Below are 9,495 nucleotides of genomic sequence, written 5' to 3' on the forward strand. Positions count from 1 at the left end.
GAGAGAGGTATGAGAACAGAAGTAGGCAATTGTTGCCGCCTTCTGTGCTATTGCTATTGGTTTGTCACTGCTATCACTGGTTCGTCGCTGCTGCCACTGGAGTCAATCGAGTATGGGTGTTGTTCTAGTGATACCAAGCTCTACCTAAGATGACGCCGGTATTCGATGCCATCAAGCTCTTCCACGCTCCATCCAACTGATATCGTTGTCGCTTAGCCTTTTGTGATTTTCAAATCGTGTCAAGTTTTCTCCTTCTCTTCTTAATGCTCTATTCTCTATAAATTCACAAGCTGAATTCAAAATTGAGTTTCACTTCTGAGTTGTTGCCATTGAATTGTTCTTGTCAAGTTTTGTCCCTCTCTTCTCACTTCAAAATTTAGTTGTTGTTGCTATTATTGTTATTGTTTGGATGAAGGGGTGGTTGGTGTTGTGATGGCTTCAGATTGATGATGAAAATAATAAGAAAAAAAGGTCGGAGACGATTTTAATTTTGACCTAAGACTTTAAAGATGAAAAAAGTACTTAACCTAAAATAAGTATAGATCATGTAAGCCTTTTTATTATAACCTCTTATGTTGATGTGATGTTAATATGATCTGTTAATTAATAAAATATGTTAAAAAAAAGTCAATTTAAAATTTTATATGTGTCATTAACGATCTCCATGGATATATAATCAGCGGCAATTGAAAATAAAAGATACTAAGAGAACTAAATTAACATAATTTATACTTATATGTTTGAAAACTAAATTAAAGTATCAATTCTTTTTTTAATCAAAGTTAGGGTGATATTTCATTAAATTAAGGAAATGAAATACAAAGTTCGAGTTGTAGGACAACATAGATAAACATAGATAGGAAATACGCAATATTGATAGGGTTGCTTTGAACGTTGCACACAATGCATACATTTCTTTGATATGATTTTTTTTAATAATTTTTATAATTTACTTACTCTATTTCTGTTTAGAATTTTTTTGTTTGTTTGAACTTCGTTTAGCTTCAATCGTGGATTGTTTGTGCTGAAATATATATGTGAGTTATTCGTGCAGTATTTAGGATAGTTTTCTGTCTCTAACTTTAAGTTTTATGTTTTACTTACTTTTCCTAGAATAGAATTTTAAAATGGAAGTGGGAGAAGATTTTCTAGTGGTGCCTTCTCAAAATCCTTGTTTGCTGAAAAATTATGGAGTAATAAGGGATTGCCCACTAGAACGGCTATGATTTGTTGTTTTATTGAATGCTGTTTATTTTAATTTATGCCTGCAACTGTTTTCTCTATGAAAATTGATAAATTTTGTTCGTGGAGGTCTCTAAATTAAGAAAAAAATCTGCCAAATTTTTGTTAAAATTGTTTAAAAACATGTTTAGTTTGTGAGAAAATAAAAATTATATTTAGTGGAGGATTCTAATTAGAGAAGAAACTCTACCAAAATTTTTAAAAAATTTAATAAGTTATATTGTTGGTTGAATTCTAGATTGTTTGCTACAAAATTATTCGAAGTCATCATTTGTAGATGTATGATAGGGATAACGATCAACTAGGGGGGATGGGGTTAAAACTTGAGTTCTTTGATGGAGTTGACGAGTTTGTTGCGTATGTCTTCAGCATGGAACCGTTTAGGTCTCAAGGGGTATCTAGGTGTCCATCCTATAAGTGTCAGCTGATTAAGTGATTAGGACATTCGGATATAACCCTTTACCCTTACCATAACGAGTTCAAGAATGGATATTAGGTGTGAAAAAAACATGGAGAAGTTGTTGATCAGGAAATTAATCGGTCTGCACTGAATTTCAATAGGTTTGATGGTCGATCAAGGAGGGTTCAGGTGGTTAGAGAATTGAACATAAAAGAGGTTAATTGGGAGGGTAACCAAGAGAGGTACAACAAGATGGTGTTTGATGCAATTGGTGTTAATGATATGAAAAATGTTGAACAAAAGCCTAACCCGGAGGCAAAGGAATTTTATGAAATGTTAGAATCTGTTGCGAAACCGTTGTTTAAGGGGTGCGTTCACTCAAAATTGTTTGCCTATGTTAGAATGATGAGTATTAAGTTTGAGTCAAATTACACCTAAGATTCTTTTGATAACTAGGCCACCCTTTGTAACAAATTAGTACTAGTCGGGACTACTGCCATCTCCCTGAGCTATTATGAGGCAAAGTAGCTAGCTTCGAAATTAAGGTTAAATTCGGTGAAAATTGATTGTTGCTCGAATAGTTGTATGCTGTATTACAAGAAGGATGTAGACCTCACTGCTTGAGTTGAATCAATTTTCAATTCTTTTATTTCAGTATGTGCAGTCTAAGTCATTGGATCATGAGGTGACAATGGCAGAGACCTTCAAGTACACTCATACCTTAAAGGAGAACAAGGAGAGATTTGTCGATCAATGGGCTTAGGATTATTATGTGAGTAAATATCATGGTTTAAATCATAACACATATTCATTTTCAATTAATTGTCGTCCTAATCACTTTTGCATATAACGTGATACATAGAAATCCTACATGCAAAGGTTGGAGGCCGCGACCCAGCAATCTCAACAGAGTAAGGAGGATGACAATGACTCCTCTGCTTCCATCGTCAATCCAAATGCGGTGTAGCGTGAGACCGCACCTGAGTAGTACAAGAATCGTGTCTATAGGATGGGGTCGTTCTTCGCCGGCAACATCCATACCTCCACTTTGAGGGCTTCGTCCGCTTTAGCCACCAGCCCACCCGATCTTGAGGTCATTGATTTGCAGAAGAAGGTTCACAGCCTCATCCAGAGCTGTTGGGGCCAAGATCACCAGCTTCATCTGTCTAAGGAGAGGTATAACGAGATCCACGCACACATGGCAACGAGGGATGTTTTTGCTGTAGAGACAGAGTCCCTAAGGCAAGAGCTGGGCAGGAACTGGAGCAGATTTAGTGGATGTTGTAACACCCTACCACACAAAGCTTTACGCTTAAGTCGTAAAACAGAGGTGGTGTGGTGTTACGACCTCTAAAATAAAAATATATATACGTATAATACTTGAAGGAATATAATATACGAAGATCCTTGAAGGATAGGTAAAACAATATCAGAAAATTAAAAGCACAATGCTCAAGAATAAGGATTACTTGTGTACAAAGAAAACTAAGGTCCGTAACATATATATATATCAAACCCATAACCCAGAATATACATAAGACACCCTAGTTCTCCATACTCCTCTAAGAGGTACAAAATAAAACAAGTCATTAGGAGAGTTCTATACATAGGGTCGTATATAAACAGTACACAAAATAATGTCCTAAAAGATCCACTCCGCTGTAGAGAACTCCAGACGCCTAGCGAGATGTCTCTCGACCTGCATCTGAAAAACACAAATATCTGTATGGAATGAGAACCGGGGGTTCTCCCCATGGTATAGGTGTCGCATACATAAGATATAAGGTCCCGGGAAAGCCAGAGGCAATCCTAGGACGACGACACTCAAATTATAAATCTTAAAGAACTAGAACAGAAACCATAAAATCAGGGTGGTTCTCCACCATCAACTATTTCCTCTTCCTCCACCATCCTCCAAAACACCAGTAGATCCACACAGACAAACAAAGCATACAAAGCAAACACAAATAGAATACAGATACGGCAGGTAACAAATATAGTAGGTAAGCATAATTATCATATTGGCAAGTGTAATTAATGCACAATCAAACAAAGCACATATATGCATATGATGTATGTCTATTCTACTAGCCGTGAGCTCACGTGTCGGTTACTTTGCCAGAACCCGATACACCCAGAAGCTAACCCGGATATCATCTCTCTGACATGTCTCCACACTCTTGGGATATAGTCCCATCACACTCTCGGGATATAGTGTCCGTCACACTCATGGGATATAGTGCCACGTCATATTTTCTGGGACAAATGTTCCCACACTCTTGGGATATAGCGCCCACCACGCTCTCGGGATATAGTGTCCGTCATACTCATGGAATATAGTGCCCGACATACCTTACAACAAAGAGAAACCCAACATACTCATCATGAACAAAATCTCAATCATCATACTCATTCACTATCATTTGTATTTATTCATTCAATATCATTATGACTAAATATTCATCAATTACATAACACTTTCACATTTCTCAACCATGATTCATCATATTTTCAAGCTTTCTTCTCTTCCAAGCTACCATTCCTCCCTAACTTCACCTCATCACTAAGCATACAACTAAGGTTTAAGGGCTAAAAGAGTAAAAATATAGGTTTAAAGGCTCGAAATTCGGTTTTTAAAATACAAAATCTACTTTGATGAAAACAGGAGTCACGCGTATGCATAGGTGAGTTTTTCCTTGCTCCCGTATGGAAGAACCCTGCTCGCATACGCGAGATGCCCAACCCAAAAGGTTGGTCGTGTCGCGTGCAGTGGTCGCGTACGCAAGATATACAGAGTGGCAAAAATGCTGAATGCTGCAGAATTTCAGTTTTGCACTCCGAATTTTTGATGCGCATAACTTTTTCGTTTTAAGACATTTTTCCTCCGTTCTTTGAACGGCATGAACTTCACGAACCCAATTTTTATATAAAATAAATTTGAAATAATTTGGAGATCCAGAAGCTGAGTTATGACTCACCAAAGTTCGGCAGAAAATTATATTTTCACAAAAATACTCCAACCTCAACCTCTATTTTCATCAATTCACCATTCAATACCAACTTTCTATACTCATAATTAACACCAACACATACTATAACACAGCAGCACAACACCACATCCTACCAAAAATAATTATACCTTAATTCTAAACAATCTCATACAAGAAATTTTCAACTATCCAAACAAGTGCATCAATATACCACCTCATACATATTCAAGCACATCACCTTATCTATCATCATTAAAATCATCATTTAGCATTCCCTTCTGATCATAAACATCAAACATCACATAGTACCATCAACTTCATGACTTGACACAATTATCATCAATCATTCAACATACAATCCAACCACTCAACTCAACAATGCTAACAACAAGTACTCATATCACTAATTAAATCACCAACCGACTTCAATCCAAGCTTATCCTATGACCATCTAGCCTAAGTTTTTACAAGACATTATATATTAAATATGAGAAACCAAAACCATACCTTGGCCGATTCCCGATAAACCCGGAACACCTCTCTTATATACTACACCCCAAGCTTCGAAATCCCAGCTCCTCTCCAAGCAAAACCTAGCCTCCAAGGCTTGATCACAAGCTTCCAATTCTCAAATCGACTCCAGTCAACAACCAATTTTAATCTAGCAACACAATTATCACCACAATCAATGTAAAGCTCACTAACTCAACATTTCAAAAGGGTTTGATGGTGCTTAGCTGACCCACAGCTCCAATGAGCTAAACTCGACAATATCCACAAGTTAATTAGAATCTAAACACCGAAATCAAGTAAAATTCAACATAATTACACATTGAATTTTGAAATTTGGGGAGGAGAGAACTGAAACTGAAATGTGAATTTCTTACCAAATTAGTTACGGGTTTTTTAGAGCTCATCGCGCTAGTCGTGTAGCCGCAAACGTTGCGGCGATCGGAGCTTCGGATTAAAAGTTATCTTGGTTTGAAGATCAAGTGAGAGTTTGGGTGTTTCACTTGTGTTCTTTCCCCTTGCCTTTGCTTTCAGCATGTTTTCCTTTGATGGGGGAGAAAGATGAGCTGCAGCTCATGTATATTAATGAATTGGGCTGGGCTTTAGGTCCATTATGGGCCTGGTTCGCTCGGATCGGTCCGTTCGACCTAATTTTGGACCAAATTTTTTAAAACTAGTGTTAACATTCTTATTTTAATTAGGTCTACCTTATCAAACTGTCAAATTCATATTTCTAATCTATTTAAATAATAATTAATTTATGAATTAATTATCTACTAATTTTGTGAATTTTACAAATGTGGCAATAGATGACGGTGTAGTATAAACAGATGCATGCTAGTAGCAATGGTACTACTGGAGGGGGCTCCTCTTCCTCTGCACAAGAGCTAGGATCATCGCCTCAACAGGACTAGGAAGATGACGACGACTATCAGGACCCATAATTATTAGGATTTTATTTTGATTTGTTTAACATCCTTTTATTTCTTGGAGTTTTTATTTTATATACTTGATATTTCACATTATATATAGATCATTATTTTCAGATAAAATTATTGCTTGATTTTCACTAATTGGGATTTGACCATTAATTTTTTACTATTGGGTTTTATCAGTTTCAAAAAAATAAAAAAAAATAAGTTTACTATTAGATTTATTAGACGGTAACTTAATTAAATAAAAAATAAAAAAATAAAATTACTGTTGGATTTACAATCGAATAAATCTGACGATAACATGGCGCGAAATCATAATACGTGGCGCCAATTTTACCGTCGAAAATTATTCGATAATAATTATCAGAAAAATTTTGTCACCTTTATAGTTACATTCATTGCTAATTTTGCTGCAACTTACTGTCAAATTGGTAATTGAATTCGACGTTAAATAATTACCGGCAAGGAGTTTACTGTCGAATTAGATCCGATAGAAAATCCAATAATAATATATTTACCGGCAAATTTTTTGTAATTTTGACAATAAATTCAACTGTATTCAACAAATTTTTTATAATGTAAATTAGACCGATCAAAGATTTGAACCGATCAGACCAATTAAAAACAAGTCAAATCCATTAAACACCGGCAGTTTATAGTGAATCGACGATGAATCGCACGCAAAAAACCTGCACGGCAAGGGTAGGCTAATTTTACTTTGGTATTATTAAACGTTAGTTATTATATAGAGTAAATGGTCAAATTAGTCCCTAAAAGATTACTCATTCTTTAAATTGGTCCCGAAAGATTTTTTTAATCAAATTCGTCCTCTAAAAATTTTAAATTAGTCATGTTAGTCCTTCTGTCACTTTATTTGTTGATAGTGTCAAAATTTGCTAATGTAACACATTAAATGACATCCTAACATACATCTAGGAGTCTTAATTGACTATTAGCATGATTAGTTTATGAAATTAGATCAAATCAAAACTTAATTGAAGAAAAAACTTGAGGCATTGGAATTCTCTAATTTGGAGTTAATTTGATCTAATTTTATAAATTAATCATGTTAATAGTCAATTAAGACTTCTAGGTGTATGTTGGAGTGTCATTTAACACATTACATTAGCAAATTTTGACACAATCAACAAGCAAAGTGACGCAAGAACTAACATGACTAATTTAAAATCTTTAAAGGACGAATTTAATTAAAAAAATCTTTTGGAGACCAATTTAAAAAATGGATAATCTTTTAGAGACTAATTTGACCATTTACTTTTATTNGAAGAGCGTTGTTTTCACAAAGTTTTGGCGAGTAAATAGTCAAATTATTCTTTAAAAGATCACGCGATCTTCAAATTAGTCATCAAATAATTTTTTTAATCAATTTCGTCCCTAAAAAGTTAAAGTTAGTCACATTAGTCAATCCGTCAATTCTATAACTAACAGCGTCATCACTTATAAAATTAGATCAAATTGGTCTTAATTGATAAACCCTAATCTCAATTTCATGTATGAATATCCACTCTATCATACATCTGCAGAATCTGATTATCATCAAAATTGTATATACGATCCATTTGCCTCAAATACCTCTTAACAGAGTAATCCCTAAACTTACCACAAGTACTCCACAAAGCTTGAGTGATAATTCTCAATTAACTTTTCATAATGATCCACAAGCTCCCCCAATAGTCATGCAAGTAGTAGCCATTCTCAAGATACACTTTTTTACCCAAATAGCCATGTTAAGAGAAGGATACGGGACTTGTTCCGAGCGATGAAATTTGAAAAATTAGAGTATTATTGGAGTCATCTTTTGCGCCATTGGTCCCAATTGGTGATTTTGGTTCTTAATGTGTATGGAGCGTTTGCGGGTTACTTCGTCATTACTGGATGGTTCGTCGGCAAGGATTGTGGAGATATCAAAGGTGACGTAGTTGATGGTGGTGGTGATGTTTTCTAAGTGTTGTTGTTCTTCGAGGATGCATCCGTGCGAATTGAGGTCGTGAATTTAATTATTGAAGGCTTATTGAGGGTTCCGAACTTGCCAGCGTCAACGGTGCTGTGGAGGATGATAACAATGAGAAAAAAGTATAGGAACATGAACGGTGCCAGGGTAGAAGGCTCAGTGGATCTGATGGACCTCGTTGGGAGGGATTTTTTTTCTTATCGAGAGTGAACGTGTTTTGTGGTTAAAGTGCGAGTGAGTAACGTTTTACCAAGGATATAAAATGGTGTTGTTTCATATGGTGACATGGATCTTAACATGCCACGTCAATTTCTGTTAATAGCGTTAGCAAAAAAATTAACAAAATGCGTGACTAATTTGAAATCTTTTAGAATAAATTTGATTAAAAAAATAATTCAAAAACTAATTTAAAAATTGCGTGATTTTTCAGCAACTAATTTGACTATTTACTCAGGATTTAGTAGTATCTACATTTTCCAAATCAACTTTGGTTAAGCTCTATAGAGTGATAACTGGTAAGTGGTCCATGTTATTAATATAGAAAAGCTTTTAAGTATATCGGTATTTCAATAAATTTTAATCATTGATCTTAATTATATATATTATATATTTTTATAAATAAAATAAATGGTTAAAAATCATTGAAACATCAGTGTATCAACACTTAAAAGATTTCATTAATATATATTTAAGTCATGGCAACCTCTAGTTGGCGTATCTTTTTTTTTTTAATTTTTCATGTTAACTTCTATCTCATCTTTTCCCAACTTTCAAGGTCAACTAGGTGAATGCAATTTAGTACTTATCCCTCTAAAGATGAATATTATTTTGAAGTTGTTTAAAATTACCAGTTTGAAACGCTATAATTTTGGTAATAATTAAGTACAGGGAAACGTCGAAGCCAACAGAAATTAAATAGATTAACAAATACAGAAAGACTAGATTAACAAATACAGAAAGAATAAAACGTTACTGGTAGAATAGCCACCCACCCACCCACTAATGCGTGCCTCAAATTCTAATAATCTTCTGATCTTGAAATATTTAAACAAGATCGACGACAAATTAACAAAATAAGACCGTTCAAAAGACATTTTATATTTTGGTTAAAACTAGATAATACTTGCATTATTTACTGATTAAGTGACTATGCGTGTCAATTTAGAGTATCAATTTATAATTTATATATCTAGCTACTAGAATAATGTTATGAATATATTTCTCACATAATATATCTTACATGTAATTACTGGGCTAATTTTTTAGATAAAAAAAATATGTAATTCATGATAATAATTAATTGGTATATTTTTTTATATAGATTTTTTTTTAATTTTAAATAACAAATCATACTTTTAAATTTAAAGAATAATAAAATTTATAGAAAAATTTGAAGTTCAAAATTCTTAAATATGTTAAAATATTTTTTTATCGTAAAATAAATTG

This window comes from Arachis ipaensis, chromosome B08 (genome assembly GCF_000816755.2).
Source record: "Arachis ipaensis cultivar K30076 chromosome B08, Araip1.1, whole genome shotgun sequence".
In the NCBI taxonomy this organism is placed as follows: Eukaryota; Viridiplantae; Streptophyta; class Magnoliopsida; order Fabales; family Fabaceae; genus Arachis; species Arachis ipaensis.